This window comes from Eptesicus fuscus, chromosome 21, assembly GCF_027574615.1.
Source record: "Eptesicus fuscus isolate TK198812 chromosome 21, DD_ASM_mEF_20220401, whole genome shotgun sequence".
NCBI lineage: Eukaryota > Metazoa > Chordata > Mammalia > Chiroptera > Vespertilionidae > Eptesicus > Eptesicus fuscus.
In genome coordinates this window covers 1,657,530-1,672,458 of record NC_072493.1, presented here as the reverse complement: position 1 = coordinate 1,672,458, position 14,929 = coordinate 1,657,530, and positions in this window count along the sequence as shown.

Here is a 14,929-nt window from a genome sequence, read left to right as displayed (position 1 = left end):
CCTGGCATTGGGGCACAGGGGAGGTGGAGATGTCACACACACACACCTGCCTTACAGTCTCTCGGTGTCATTACTATGAACACCACACGGACTTTGAGCTCCTGAGGGCACAGTTCTCGTGTATCCCCACCGTGACAGTGCTTGGCCAAAGTCTGATGTCACAGTCTTATTAAACGAAAAAATTAATGATGGACATGAAGAACAGAAGGGAATGTGCTGGCTGAACTTTCCGGTTAAGGAAAATTTTATTATATATCCTATCTAATAAAGACGGAATATGCAAATTGACCGTAATTCCACAACAAAGATGGCGGCACCCACAGCCAATAAGGAGGGAATATGCAAATTGACGTGACAGGGTGAGAGGCAGAAGGCGGCTCTGGGCCGGAGTGAAAGCGGTGCCGGCAGCCAGGGGAAGGAAGGCCTATTCTTGCACGAATCTTCGTGCATCGGGCCTCTAGTATATATATATATATAACATCTGGTCTTGTAAGGGTCTGAGCACCAGGTCAAGGCACAGCATGTGATAACTCTCTCCTCCTCCCATGGACATGTTCCAGGAGTCACATCTAACATTCAGGGTGGATGCAGGTCTATATACATTCCTCCTTTCCTTCCTGGGCATGCTGGATACAACACATTCAAGCCTCCTTGTAGTTAGGGCCATGTTACCAGTTGGGCCACAGAAATATGAGTCATGTGAGTCCCTTCCAGGCAGAGGCAATCAGAGGACTCTGATATATATATATATACACACACACACACACACACACACACACACACTAGGAAGTTGCACAGACAACCGCAGATGTTGGCACTTAATTGATATCATGTGACACAATAAACCATGTACCAACATGTGCCGGAGAAGGGTCCCTCCAACACTGTCCAGAGTTGGAGACGATCTGGGTTCTTCTACTGAAATAGAAGGGTTTGAACAGTTCCTGCAGCCAGCTTGTGCATCACCAGCATCACCATCCTCACTTCACTTCGCTGTCACACCACACCACTGGTCCCGTCACTGCTGCCGTCATTTATCAAGCAGAGTCCTTGTGCAGAACTCTACGCTGAGCATGTCACACACCCCATTTCATTGAACAGCTTCATGAGTTCATGCTATTTTCATCCTATGTTGCCAATAAACAAAGTAAGACTCAGGGGGAGTTAAGTCGCTTACCTAAGATACATAGGTAGTAAGCAACAGAGTATAGTACGTTAGTCAGGACAGGTTAGAAATGCTGCAGGAACAAACACTTCTCAAATCTCAATGGCTCAATGTTTACAAGTTTGCTACAAATCTGAAAATCTTAAGGCCACCCGTTCTCAGGGATCCAGTGGCTCCATCTTGCAGACACAAGGAGAGACAAGGATGGGCAGCTCAGCCTGGAAGAGACTCACAAGACTCATATTTCTGTGGCCCAACTGGTAACACGGCCCTAACTACAAGGAGGCTTGAATGTGTTGTATCCAGCATGCCCAGGAAGGAAAGGAGGAATGTATATAGACCTGCACCCACCCTGAATGTTAGATGTGACTCCTGGAACATGTCCGTGGGAGGAGGAGAGAATTATCACATGTTATGCCTTGACCTGGTGCTCAGACCCTTACAAGACCACTTGCATGCATTAGCATTTAACCCTTGCAATAACATCATGAGATAGGCAATATTGTCCCCATTCTACAGGTGAGGAAATGGAGGCTCAGAGAGGCAAGAGCAGAGAAACCCAAAGCAACGGTTTACTGCCTCCAAAACTAAGCTACAGCAAGATCACAAAATAATTGCATTTGCTCATTTGTTACTTTACCAAATGCTTTAAAATACGTTCTGGAGTTGGCATTCGCGACAGTCCTAGGACACCCCAGTTTCACAGGTGAGGACGCTGGGGCTCAGCAAGGTTAGGTACATGGCCTAAGGAGTCATGGGGCCAAGTCCACCCAGAGGCAGAGATAAAACATCCTCCAGGCAAAGCGTTCCAGGACTGGGAGAATAAAAGGTAGAGCGCCCCGCCCCGCCCCCCCCCCCCCAAATTCGTTCTGGCAGCCTAATCCCTGGGGGAGAGAAGGCAAGAGAAATTTCAACCCTTACAGAGTTCATGCTCTTAAACACTTATAAAAGCTTTAAGATCCAGACAAAATCCAGACCTCAGTGCAAAGGTGACTGGAGTTGGGATTTTATTGCCAGATGTAAATCCATCTTCCCCCAAGACCTGCTCCAGGTCCCTTGTGCCTCGCTTGAAATATTTCACGTGTGCTGAATGGATTTGTTGGCTCCTGTTGCCTTTGTAAATTATGAAGTCCAAATTTCTTAGGGCCCGGATCCAACTGGGGTAGCTCTAACTACCCCCCCCCCGCCCCCACTCCGGGCGTTGAATGAGGACGGCTTTGCTTCATTCCTGGGGATTGCCCTGATTTATTCTTTGACCCCCCATTTTGGATGGAGGGGGTGCTACTTGTCTCACAACAGTTACTCTCACCCTCAATGCCCAAGTTTGGGCCATCACTCCCACCTTTCTGTTGCCACAGCTGATTGGTTCAGCCACAGAGATACTGGGCCAAAAATGGACCAATCAGATACTCTCTCTCTCAGGAATATGATACTTATCAAAAGGGACATAGCTACTGGAAGCCAGGATTCCTTGATGGTAGACAGGGCCCATCTGCTGCAGCAACCAGCAAAATCCTAACTCCTATCTGTGTTAACCCACTCGCCCTCCAGACAGAGACACGTCATCTTTAGCCTTCCCATCGCCCGTGACCTACTTTTCTGCATTTCTCCCCCAAACTCAGCAACTTCGCCTAGTTTCTTCTGGAACCCCCACAGAAAGGCACCCCTGGGTGGGTGGGTCAGGGAAGAAGCGGAGAGCGTGTGCAAGGGTTAGCATTCTAGAAGATGTTGTACCTCATCAGGATGATGATGCATGACCTTGCTAGAACCCAGGGCTGCTCATCAGAGACTCAGTGGGACTCGACACCCTTCTCGGTCTGCCCCGATCACCTTCTCTGGACCCGTCCCGTCCATTACTTCCCATCTATCCTCATATTGTGACCCCCAAATCTCTCCCCACCCGCCATGGCTTTCTTTGCCTATGCTACTTCTCCCTCATCTGGAATGCCTCGCCTCTTTCTCTGATTAAAATCCCAACGTGTCTCCCACAAGCAGGTGTGTCTTTGTCTTCTGCACACGGCGACAAACATTTGCTGAATGAGTGACGATTAGTTACCATCCATGCCTCCCACTGCCCTCTGTGCTCCTTCTCCCTCGCTGTGCATCCTTTTTATCGGATTTATTTCTTGTCTGTGCTCTCCATTGGGCTAGCTGTTGGTTAAACAGCCCTTTCTTCCTAGGATTGATGCTACCAGATCAGCTACTATGTCCCCCTATACAGAGAGGACTTCTGGGTTTGTGCCCTATTTATTTATTTATTTATTTATTTATTTATTTATTGTTTAGTCCACTCAAAAATGAGAGACGCAGCCGCCTGGGAGAAAAGTCTGCAGAGACCCAGTTTCTTACGTGTGGACGTGAAATGTGCTTCCACCGTGGGTATGCCTGGCCCTGCACATGACTAACGGGGAAGGTGTGCAGCCGTGGGGGTTAGAGAGGGAGCCGGGAGGTGTGTGAAGGGAGGTCTAACAGAGAAGAAAGGAAGGCAAATCTCAGCAGATCCTTCTGTTTGCCATTCGCCAGCTTCGGCGTGGGCACCCCTCTTAGAGCAGCGGTCACCAACCTTTCGGACCTCACGGGCCACCAGTGGTCCTCGGATCACCGGTTGGCGACCGCTGTCTTAGAGCACAGTCCTCTATCAAGAAGGCTCGTCCAAATGCCCCATGGACGTTAATAAGCGGGAAAAAACACTGGCGACCTCCGTGCTGAGGAATACTACACAGGCGTCAAGAAGGAGGGGTGTCTATGTGTGTGTTGGAAAGATGCACAAGTCCATTGTGAAGTGAATAGAGTGATACTCACTGTATATAAACCAGCAAACATTTGTACAGCGGGCCAGGGGCAGTTCTGTGTGCTTTACAGAGTAATGTACCTCAGACGAGACCTGCCTGGAAGGCTTATTATCCCCCTTTTACCAATGGAAACACCAGGACTAAGAAACTTGTTCAAGATACATGGCCAGTAAGTGGTGGAGCCACTCACTATACAGGTAACCTATACACTGAGTGGCCAGATTATTATGATCTCTGAATGCATAATAATCTGGCCTCTCAGTATATATATATATATATATATATATATATATATATATATATATATATATATATTAGAGGCCAGGTGCACGAAATTCGTGCAAGGGTAAGCCCTCACAGCCACTCTGGCTGCTGCCTTGGCCCTCATAGCCCCAGCTTCATCTGGAAGGTCATTCTGTTGTTCAGTCTAATTAGCATATTAGCTCTTTATTATGTAGGATTAGAGGCCCAGTGCATGAATTCGTGCAGGGGTGGGGTCCGGCCAGCCTGGCCAGGGGGAGGGGACATGGGCGGTTGGCCGGCCTGCCTGCTGGTTGAACTCCTGGTCGAGGGGACAATTTGCATATTAGCATTTTATTATATAGGATATACACTGAGTGGCCAGATTATTATGGGTTCAGAGTTCATCATCATCTGGCCACTCAGTTTATACCATGCTATGTAGGCTGACTCCCTTCAGACTCCCAGCCACCAAGCTATACTGTCTTAATTGTGTGTGTGTGTGTGTGTGTGTGTGTGCGCGCGCGCACGCGCGTGTGTGTGTGTGTGTGTGTGTGTGTGAAAAGAGAGAGTGCTTGTACATATAGCTTATACTTTTATAGCTTGTATTAACATAGAAAATTTCTGGAAGGCAGCCAAGACACTGTTAGGAGCCCATGACCCCGGAGAGCGGGGCTGAAATAATCAGATGGCTTATTCGTCTCTTTGCACCCCCACCACACTGTCTCTGGAACGTATTCATCTGTGAGTAATAGGAAACCCAATTAACAGAGATGGAAACAAAGCCAGTTTATTTGTCTGACTTAACGAGAAGTCCAGAAGTGGCGGTTTATGGGCTCCCTGACAAAAGGCTGCTTCCTGTGCGATGATCCTCCCAGCCGCCCTGCCCGGCTTTGGTTTTCCCTCCGCGGTGCGGGTCCTGGCCCACATCTCTACATGTTGCCTGAGTGCCGCGTCCGTCTTCTGCTCCGAAGGCCCGCTCCGTGAGGGCAGGCACTTGGTTTCGCTCACCGCGGCATCCCAGCGCTTTGCAAGTTGACCTCGTTCAGAGCACGTGCTCAATAAACATTTGCTGAATGAGTGGCTCAATGGATGCTTCCACTCCAGTCACCATGCCCATGATCAAGACTCAAGGAGAGAGGGTGCCACCCCTGCCTCGTTCTTTCTTTCTTTTTTTAATATATTTTTATTGATTTCAGAGAGGAAGGGAGAAGGAGAGGGAGAGAGAGAAACATCAATGGTGAGAGAGAATCATGGATCGGCTGCCTCCTGCACACCTCACACTGGGGATTGAGCCCATAACCCAGGCACATGCCCTTGACCAGAATCAACCCCGGACCCTTCAGTCTACCGGCCGATGCCCCATCCACTGAGCCAAACCAGCTAGGGCCTCTTTGATAAAAACAAAGACTTTTCCAGAACCCTCCCTGCTGGTTTCCTCTACGTCTTCTTGGCTGAAGTTGGTCACATGGCATGCTCCTCGCACCCTGCAGCCAAGGACGCCAGAAAGCCAGGAGCCCGGGGCCACGACCGCGCGTGGCACCGAGACAACCTCAGGGTGCTTCGCCAGGAAGAGGCAGGCAGGGGGTGTCCGTTACACGGTCCATGACGCCCCCTCACAGGTGGCGAGGCCGTTTCCCATGGGCCTGTCCTACTTGGACTTTCCATTTTCCATGAATGCAGATATCCAGGCCCCACGCAGGCTTGCTCGCCATCTCAGAGGGCGAGGCTGAGCGTGGATGCGTCTTAACGATGCTCCCAACGTTTCCATGCACCATCCACGCTAGAAAGAACTTTCCAGGGCCCACACTCCCTGGGTGAAGAAGAGCGTAGAGCCCCGGAGAAGGGACTGTGACCCGACTCCCGCAAAGAGGAGCTCGGGCGCCCTGCAGCCATCGACCTCACGCTGTCCATTTGGAAGACGCGGAAGCCGGGGCTTCCAGAAGCTTCTGTCCAAAGTCTCCCAGCCACTCGCGGTTCTGCTCCCCGTAGTTCTTGGCTGTCTTCTTCTTCATCATCAAGCGTGTGCAGCCAGTTCCCTGGATTTAACTTTTGCAGAGAAACCCCAAAATGCCCATTTCCCTTTCTCCGCTCACTGCATAATCTTGAGTCATAAATTAGCCCCCAGGCAGCAAGATGCCCTTAATCCCCACCCTGCTTCTCCGGCCCCTGTGGTGTTTCTCACGGAAAGGGAGCGTTAGCGGTTAGTGTCTGCTCGCGGGCTGGCCCCTGTATGTTTGGCTGAATTTATATTTCATAATTGGAGTTGCAGGCTTCCCCTCTGCTCTGCCCCTGCCCCCGAGCTGGAGAGTGACAGGAAATGGTTTATGCCCTCCGTCCTGCCCTGACAGTCTAATCCCCCTCGTGTATTTCATGCCGTCTCTGTCCAGGTCCTTTTCTTCCAGCCGCGAGATCGACGCCGAGCCCGGTGCCTCCATCTCTGTGGACTCAGAGCCGCGTGGTCCCAGAGCCATCCGAGGCGCCGCCGCTGAGAGATGCCCGCTTCGAGGCAGAGGAGGAAAGCAGGCCAGGAGGACCACGCCGAGGTCATGCTGGCGATTGGTCCCTGTCAGTTAAATGCCTCATCCTCAGCCCTAACCGGTGTGGCTCAGTGGATAGAGCGTCGGCCTGCGGACTCAAGGGTCCCAGGTTCGATTCAGGTCAAGGGCATGTACCTTGGTTGCGGGCACATCCCCAGTGGGGGGTGTGCAGGAGGCAGCTGATGGGTGTTTCTCTCCCATTGATGTTTCTAACTCTCTATCCCTCTCCCTTCCTCTCTATAAAAAATCAGTAAAATATATTTTAAAAATAAAACAAATGCCTCATCCTCAGCATCGTGCCGGCTGATCGACAGGAGTGAACACTGCAGACTCGCTTTGTCTTCGGAGCGCGAGGTTGGAGCAAACCTGAACAGCCAGGAACAGAGGTGGCTAAGGCTTCCAGGGGGAATGCGGTCACAGAACCACAGGAAAGAGGGAACGGTCGCCTCCACAGAGATGGGAAGAGCTGCCGGGCTGCCTCCCCACGCCCGCCCGCCCGCACGGATCTCCGAGGTCAGACCGTGCTTCCTCGCAGGAGGTGCCAGAGCCCATAAGGGGACCATGACCCTCAGAGACTCAGTGGCTTCCAGGTTGTCTCAAATGCCCGTCGGCTATGTGGCCTGGCCCAGCCGCCTCATCCCTCTGACCCTCCCTTGCTCAAAGTGAAAAGAGGGTAAGAAACCCTCCCCTGTTTAATCCCAGAGAGACAGGGAGGATAGACGAGAGCACGTGGTGAGCATGTCACACAGGGAGCAGGTCGTGTGGGTAGGTCTGGAGAAATCGAGGCCCTGATGCCCTAAAGTTCCACCTGCCATGCTCCCTCCTTCTCCCCCACCAGCCGAGGTTCAGGAGAGCACGCCGTGTTTGTCCTAGTCATGCGGACCCTACATAGGGCACTGGCCCTCAGTCGAAGGCAAATGGGAAAAACATCAGCGGAGCATTCGTGTCAAAGAGACAAAACGTCTGTTTGGCTCCCCAGCGTTTCCATTTCCACGCAGATATTCACCATCGCATCGGGGTAGACGGTCGGGGAAGCCAACCACAGGCTAGAACAGGAACAAGCAGCCCGGATCCCTGCCCCTCGAGGGGGGTTATTTCTTGAAAATGGCATCGTCTTGGCAGTCAAGCATTCCAGCTGAAATACGTGCTTTTTCCGGGACTTTGAAGCCAGCAGCCTGAGATCAAACCCCAGAATTTCCATGCTAGTTCTGTTACACCGGGCAAGGTGCGCTCTCTTAGGCTCCAGCGTCTACAAAACAGAACAAACGCTGTCCGATTGCAGGTAGACATTACAGCTACCCGTAAATGCCACGGGAGCGGGGATTTTAATTGTCTTGTTGGCTACCAAACCCCCAGCTCCTAACTCGTGCTCTTTAATAATAAGCACTCACTAAATGCTTCCGGAAAGAAGGAAGGAAGGAAGGAAGGAAGGGAGGGAGGGAGGGAGGGAGGGAGGGAGGGAGGGAGGGAGGAAGGAAGGAAGGAAGGAAGGAAGGAAGGAAGGAAGGAAGAAAGGGAGGGAGGGAGGGATTAGGCCACTTTCTCTGGTGCTGGATGAGCCGTCCGGGAGGATGTGGAAACAGGTAGCTCATTAGAATGGGGCCTCCATGAGGGCAGACACCTCCCCTCGTAGGCCAGCATTTAGCAGGCGCCCAGCCCATGTCTGCTGCGGGAATGGTACGTGCTGTTCTTCCCACACAGGCTGTATGGTCCTTGGCAAGAAAGGCCAACACCCTCAGATTCTCGGAGAGCCCCACACGCACCTGGTACTGTGTGTGCACAAAGGCCATTCAAGCATGCGTGGTACCCTAGGACCGAGACCATCCGGGGCCCACGACAGCTTCAAACCACCACCATAGGTCAAGGGCAAATCCCTAGGATGCGGGTCAGGCAATTGTTTTGACTCCCAAGTAACAGACACATCGCCGTGGCTCCTGAGAGTCTTCCGGCAGACAGAATGGCAACAGAAAAAAAAAAAAAATACGGTGCAATCCCACAAGCCTCTGTCACTCTGAAAAATGTCATGAGGGGGATTTTTCTTCTCAAGCAGCAACATGCGAAAGTCATCAGTGCTGGAAAACTCGAAGATAAATGAAGAAAACAAGAGACCCGGGTTTTATGAATAGACCATCTCACCACCCCAGTCATTTGTAAGACCCTCCTGGGATCTCTTTTTTTATAGCAGGTTATGAATCATCTTCATGCTACCTTTAAATGGATGATCAATACTATATTTTCCCATAAAATGTTTGGTTTGAAATCCGATTTTAAGTGCATTAGAGTTTTCGTGCACCGAGCGGGTGAACGCCATAATAAATTGTCATCAAATCTGAAAGAAATACAGCGGAGATTAATTGCCGTATTTATTTATGAGCCTATAAAATACCTTGTGAGAGACCTGGCACATTTTTGGGATACCAATTTGAACCTTCAGGAAAGTTAAAAGCATTACGAGGGGCTGCGAGGAGATTTATTATCAGAATGTTTTTAATTGCAGGCCCAGGCCGACAGGCAGGTAGTAGGGTGGCTGTGCCCTTAATGGGCACGTCTCGTGTGTTTCTCTCTCTTTTTTCCTTTAAAAATGATATATTTCCCATATTTTTATCGATTCGTGAAGATCTGGCGTGAGTTACTGCGGCCAGCGTGTGACATCAGAAATGGTCCCAGCCTCCCTAGAGTCGTGGGCCCCCGTGGCACCTGAAAGAAGGTTGCTGGTCAGTCCTAAGAGTCAGTTTTGTTTTATTTTTTTATTTTTAAATATTTTTTACATAGAGGAAGGGAGAGGGATAGAGAGCCAGAAACATCGATGAGAGAGAAACACCGATCAGCTGCCTCCTGCACAACCCCCACTGGGGATGTGCCCGCAACCAAGGCACATGCCCTTCACCGGAATCGAACCTGGGACCCCTTAGTCCGCAGGCCGACGCTCCATCCACTGAGCCAAACCGGTTCGGCTTGTTTTATTTTTTAAAATATATTTTTATTGATTTCAGAGAGGCAGGGAGAAGGAGAGAGAGATAGAAACATCAATGGTGAGAGAGAATCATTGGTCGGCTGCCTCCTGCACGCCCCACACTGGGGATCAAACCTGAAACCCGGGCACGTGCCCTGACCGGGAATCAAACCATAACCTCCTGGTTCATAGGTCAACGCTCAACCACTGAGCCATGCCGGCCGGGCCTAATAGCCAGCTTTAAAAGCAAGAGAAACCTCAGTGCAAGAGAATGCCACTAATCAGACAAAATGTAGATGGCTTGAAGCTGCTCCTATTTTAATCAAAACCTCAACGTCTATGACAGTGAAACCCTTTGGGGGAAGAATGGCCCTGGGAACCGACTGTGAGCCGCGTTGTGTGTGAAAGTGCAGTCTCCAGCCGCCATCAGGGCCAGCACCACCCAGCGCCCCGCCCATCTGTCCAGCCCGTGACTCTGCTCCTAGCCGCACCCTCAAGACCACACCCAGGCCCCGTCACAAAGGGGAGAACGGCCACGGCACTGTATCCACGGAGCCTTTGTTTCTTCCAGGCGTTTCTTTCCCAAAGACTTTAGCTTCAAAAAACGATTCCCGGGTTTTCAAATCCCGGCCTCTGTGGTTTAGTTACCATTTTAATTCTCTGAAAATACCTGCGATGCCTTGAGCTTATCGTTAGCAAGATGTCACCAGCCACAGGATACTAGTACAATAATCAAGGATTTCAATATGCAACAACCACTTGGAAAGCTAGCACCAAATGCCCCCCCCCCCTCTCCCTCCCGTCTACCAGGCAAACACAAAGGTTAAAAATCGTTTCTCTTCCCGAAAACAGTCACTCACTAAATTCAATTAATTGATTTTTTTTAAACCAATGTGCATGCAGAGACATAACCTTGACTGGATCGTTTTTATTTATTTACTGTTTCATTGCTGGTTTTGTTTTGTTATATACTTAGCCACAGCTGGGTCTGCCCGCCGCTTTCCATTTTAATTAATGATCCACACCACATTTCTAAAACTCCCAAAGTATTTCATAGGCTCTTCCACAATTCAGGTTGATATAAAAACGTGTAGCCGCGACCTTGAACGTAGGTGCTTCCGGTGGCCTGTCTCTGGGTTAAATGTCCATGTCTCCTACTGATTCCTAAAGATGTTTAGATATTGTCTCTGCTAAGCTCTGCTGTCACGCGAATCCCCCATGTGAATTCCCGCGGTCCGATGGGCGTTAGCAGCATCTCCAGGCAGTGCCTGGCTCCCAGGGTCTGAAATAGGGCCTGTGGGAAGACCCACCGTCAGAAGGTCGGGGTTCCGGTCCCTCCTCTGTCACCTACTGGGTTACGTGATCTTGGGTTTGCTTCTCACCCCTCCAACTTCCTCATCATGCGCCTTAAATAAGAAGGAAAGAAAAAAGCAGAGGTGTTTCAGAAAGCTCCAAACCATGTTATGAATGCAAAGGAATTTGGTCATTAACAAGCTCTCTTTTGTGAACTCTGTGCTCAGGTTAGTACTTGGTTTCCTCACACACCAGGAGCCCTGCATTCAGTCTGTCTGTCTCTCTCTCTCTCTCTCTCTCTCTCTCTCACTTTATCCAGAAGTTCATTCTTTCAATTTGCCACCTTTCTACCAAGCAACACCAACACCCTCATCTGGGAATTACTGCCTCTGCATTTTCCCCTCCTGATGCCAGAGTTGCTGTTGACAACGTGTAGCCAGGCAAGGCCGGGCCCCCTGCCTCTCACTGTCAGATGCCACGCACACTACTTCCGTGGGAACAATGAGCATCCATCCCGGCTTTACTTGGGAAGACCTGCGGTGAGTGGTCAGTGTAAATTATAGATGTGTGTGCAGATGGACTTGCTCACCATGCAGAGATTGGGGGCATTTCATTCTTCTCGGTTCCTAACAGTCCCTAACACATCTGCACTTAAACAATATAACCTAGTTCATGTTTCATCTATGTTATTGTGCCCCTGCACTCACATATTTTGTCTATGAGGCATTTGAAGTTGATTGGGGGCATTTCTGGCTTATCCCTGCCCCCTTTCCTGGTAAAATCTGTTATCTTTATGAATCAGTAGGAAATATGGACATTTAACCCAAAATTAACAAGTTAACACAGTACGATTTCTGTGTGTGTGTGTGTGTGTGTGTGTGTGTGTGTGTGTGTGTGTGTGATACTTGCATTCAAGTTTATTGTCAAAGACACATCCTTTCCTCTGATGGCTGGGACCTTCAATGCCTTTAAGCAAAGCAATGTGGAAATAAACAAAGTGGACTATTAATACTCTCTGCTCCAAATGGGCCTTTGATTGTTTGCTTTGTTGCATATTTGTTTTAATGAGCAGCTGGAGGAAATGCCAGGGCATGCTGCTCGATACCATAAAAGACTCTGTATCATTGCTTGAAACATATTAGCTTAATTGACTCCCTTCACTACAGCTGGGAGGGTCTGTATTGGATAGGTCTATTTACTGGCTTCCATAAAAGTCTCTGGGTACACATACACCATCGGGCATTTTTCCCGAAACTAAATGAATCACGGCGGAACAGAGCCATAAAAAGCCAGCACGGTGGAGAAGCTCAGAGCCCTCGCGCGCGGAAGCCGAAGTGGGCGCCTGTGGACAGTCCGGAGAGCAGGTCCCACTGCAGGGACCCTGCTGTGGACTTTCCGAGAAACTCACTGCCTTTCCCCTGCGCTTTCTGCCAGAGAGAGGTCGATACCGGTTTAACGGCTGGCTTGGTTTTGTTCTGGGTCCCAAATGGGGTCCCAACGTGATGGGAAGAATAGGGACACTCCTTAAGAACCAATTGGAGGGAACCCCACAAAGCCTTCAAGGGGGTGGCAATCCATGTCAGCAGCCCAGGGTAGGTTTAGCTGTGGGAGCCACCTCTCTCCCTGGGAAAGAAATATCCAACCTCGATCTCCCACGCCTGGAACCCGGAGGCTTTCACATCCTGGTACCACGAAGCAACGAGGACAATGGGAAGGTTCCTGAGCTTGAAGCCCCTTCTGCGTGGAGTTCTTTGTTATTTTTTTTTTCTGCATAAGAAGAAAATAAGCTGGGGTATCTTCGTAGCCCTACGTCCCAATTTCCTTCATCACGGTTCTTCCTCCTCCTCTCTTTTTCTTTTGAAAAATCATGCTGCTTTCCTCTAATTCCAGCCAGCAAAGACGAGAGGGCGGCCTGCAGGCCCTTTGCATGCGTTGATACCACAGAGGTCTTATAAATCAGCTGAAAATCAATACATGCTCTGTGGTAGCGTCTCCTTTGCAACCAGATCGCCAGGGGACAGAGCTAATGCTTTTTCTCCACCACCATCCCCATTTTTCTGTCGGAAAAAAAAAAAAAAAAACCTGCTTGGGAACGAATGGGCAATCTAAGTTGCTGAGTAAGGATTTCAACTACCTGATTTTATTACGTTACAATTGACATGGCTTCCCTCTGGAAATGTTTGCAATTAATTAATTAGCCGTAATCTTCCCCAAGGGACTAATTTAATGAATTCTCTCCAATTCTCACTTAAAAAAAAAAAAAAAGCTTAGATGTATCCAAGCTGCAAATGTGTGGATGGCTCCAAAGTGCATTTGGAGAAATCAAGGGATCTAGCTATTACGGGGAAGTTTTATCACTAAATCAATCAGGCGATAACCATCATTCTCTTTCTAACGAGGGCAGCTTCCCGGGTTGAATGCGAGGTTTCTCCTGGCTCAGGGCCTTCCTGGGCTCGCTCCTGTTCAGAAAGGAGTCCGTCCTGTTTACCTCAGGGGGAGCCTGCTGTTTGGGGTGCGGCTTGGTTAAGCGCCTCCCGCGTTCTGCAGACCCCGAGAAGAGAAAAAGGGGGAGCCAGAGATGTCCGTTCTCTAAAGGGGTGGCTTGGCGGGGAGGGGGGCCTACCCGTCCCTTCCGCTGGTGCCAGAGGCAACCGGGGCCCAGACCTGGCCCTGGCCCTGTGCCCCCTCCTGGCCTCGCGAGGACCCAGCGGGGAGGAGAGGGGCTGACCCTAACCTCGGGGCCAGACGTTCTTGCTTTTCAGCTCGAAAATAAAACTGAGTCCTTGGACCAACCCTCCCCGCCCCCCCCCCCCCTCCCCGCGCCCTATTCCTCCCGCGGGGCCCTGAGGGCCTGGAAGAGCGAGTGGAAGGCCAGGCTTCCTGAGGTCGCTGGCCTGCAACCCCCGAAGCCAGAGCTCAACCCCCGAAGCCGGGCAGCCGCCGCCAGCGCCCTCCAGAAGGGCCGTCCCTTTTCGCGGGTGGAGGCCCTCCAGGGAGGTTGCTCCGGGCCTAGGGGTTGAGCCTTCGGGATGCGGAGTCTACCGCGCTCGCCAACCAGAGCCGCTTTCCCGGGGCGGGCACGGAGGACGTAGCCCCTTCTCAGGCCCCAAAGAGCTCCTTCGCCCATCAGTGCCCCCCGGAGGCCCCCTGGGACGAAGCGGGCTGGTCAGACCCTCGGCCCAGCCGGGCGTCCAGGCGAAAAGCGGAGAAGGGGCCGCTCCACCGCGGCTCGCCAGCGCCACCCCCAGCGGAGCGCAGCCGCTGCAGCCCGGCCGGCGCCTTCCCGCGGCTCCCGCTCCCCCGTGGACACAGCAGGCGGTGCGCGGGAGGCGGCGGAGCCTCCCTTCCCAGGAGGTGCCCAGGCCTCTTAGCTCGCGGTCTGCAGATGCCAGGGGTCAGACTTGGCGCGTTTCCAGGTAGATTCTGAGGGCGCCTGAACCTGGGCCTCGAGGGGGCGCTACTTGGCCTATGCAAGGGCCAGAGGGGCAGAGAAGCCCGGGGTCAAGGCCCTGGCAAAGGCCCGTGCGTGGAGGGCCTGAATCCAGCTAGATTTGGGGAGACTGGAGAGCAGAGCCAGATCCCCAGGACAAAGACGGGCGGGCCAGTGGGGTTCACCAACGCCGCCCCGCGCCGCCCCAAGGATCCCGGGGGCTAGGGACGCGAACAAACTTTGCTGCGGCGGAGGGCGGGGGAGCCGGCTGGAGACTCATCCCGGAGCCTCCGCTCTCCTCCACCTGCCGCTGGGCAACCGCCGCCCAGCCTGCTCCCGCCCCAGCTCCCTCCCCGCCCCGCGCGCCTCTGTTCACTTAGACTCCTCTCTCCTCTCCCCTCCGCCTTCTCCCGCTAGCAGGTCTCCCCCACTTTTCTCCGCTTTTTTCTCCTGTGCCTTCTTTTGTATTCTCTCCTCCCTCGCCGCCTAGTTGCTTCTCTCCTCCTCCGGGCCGCA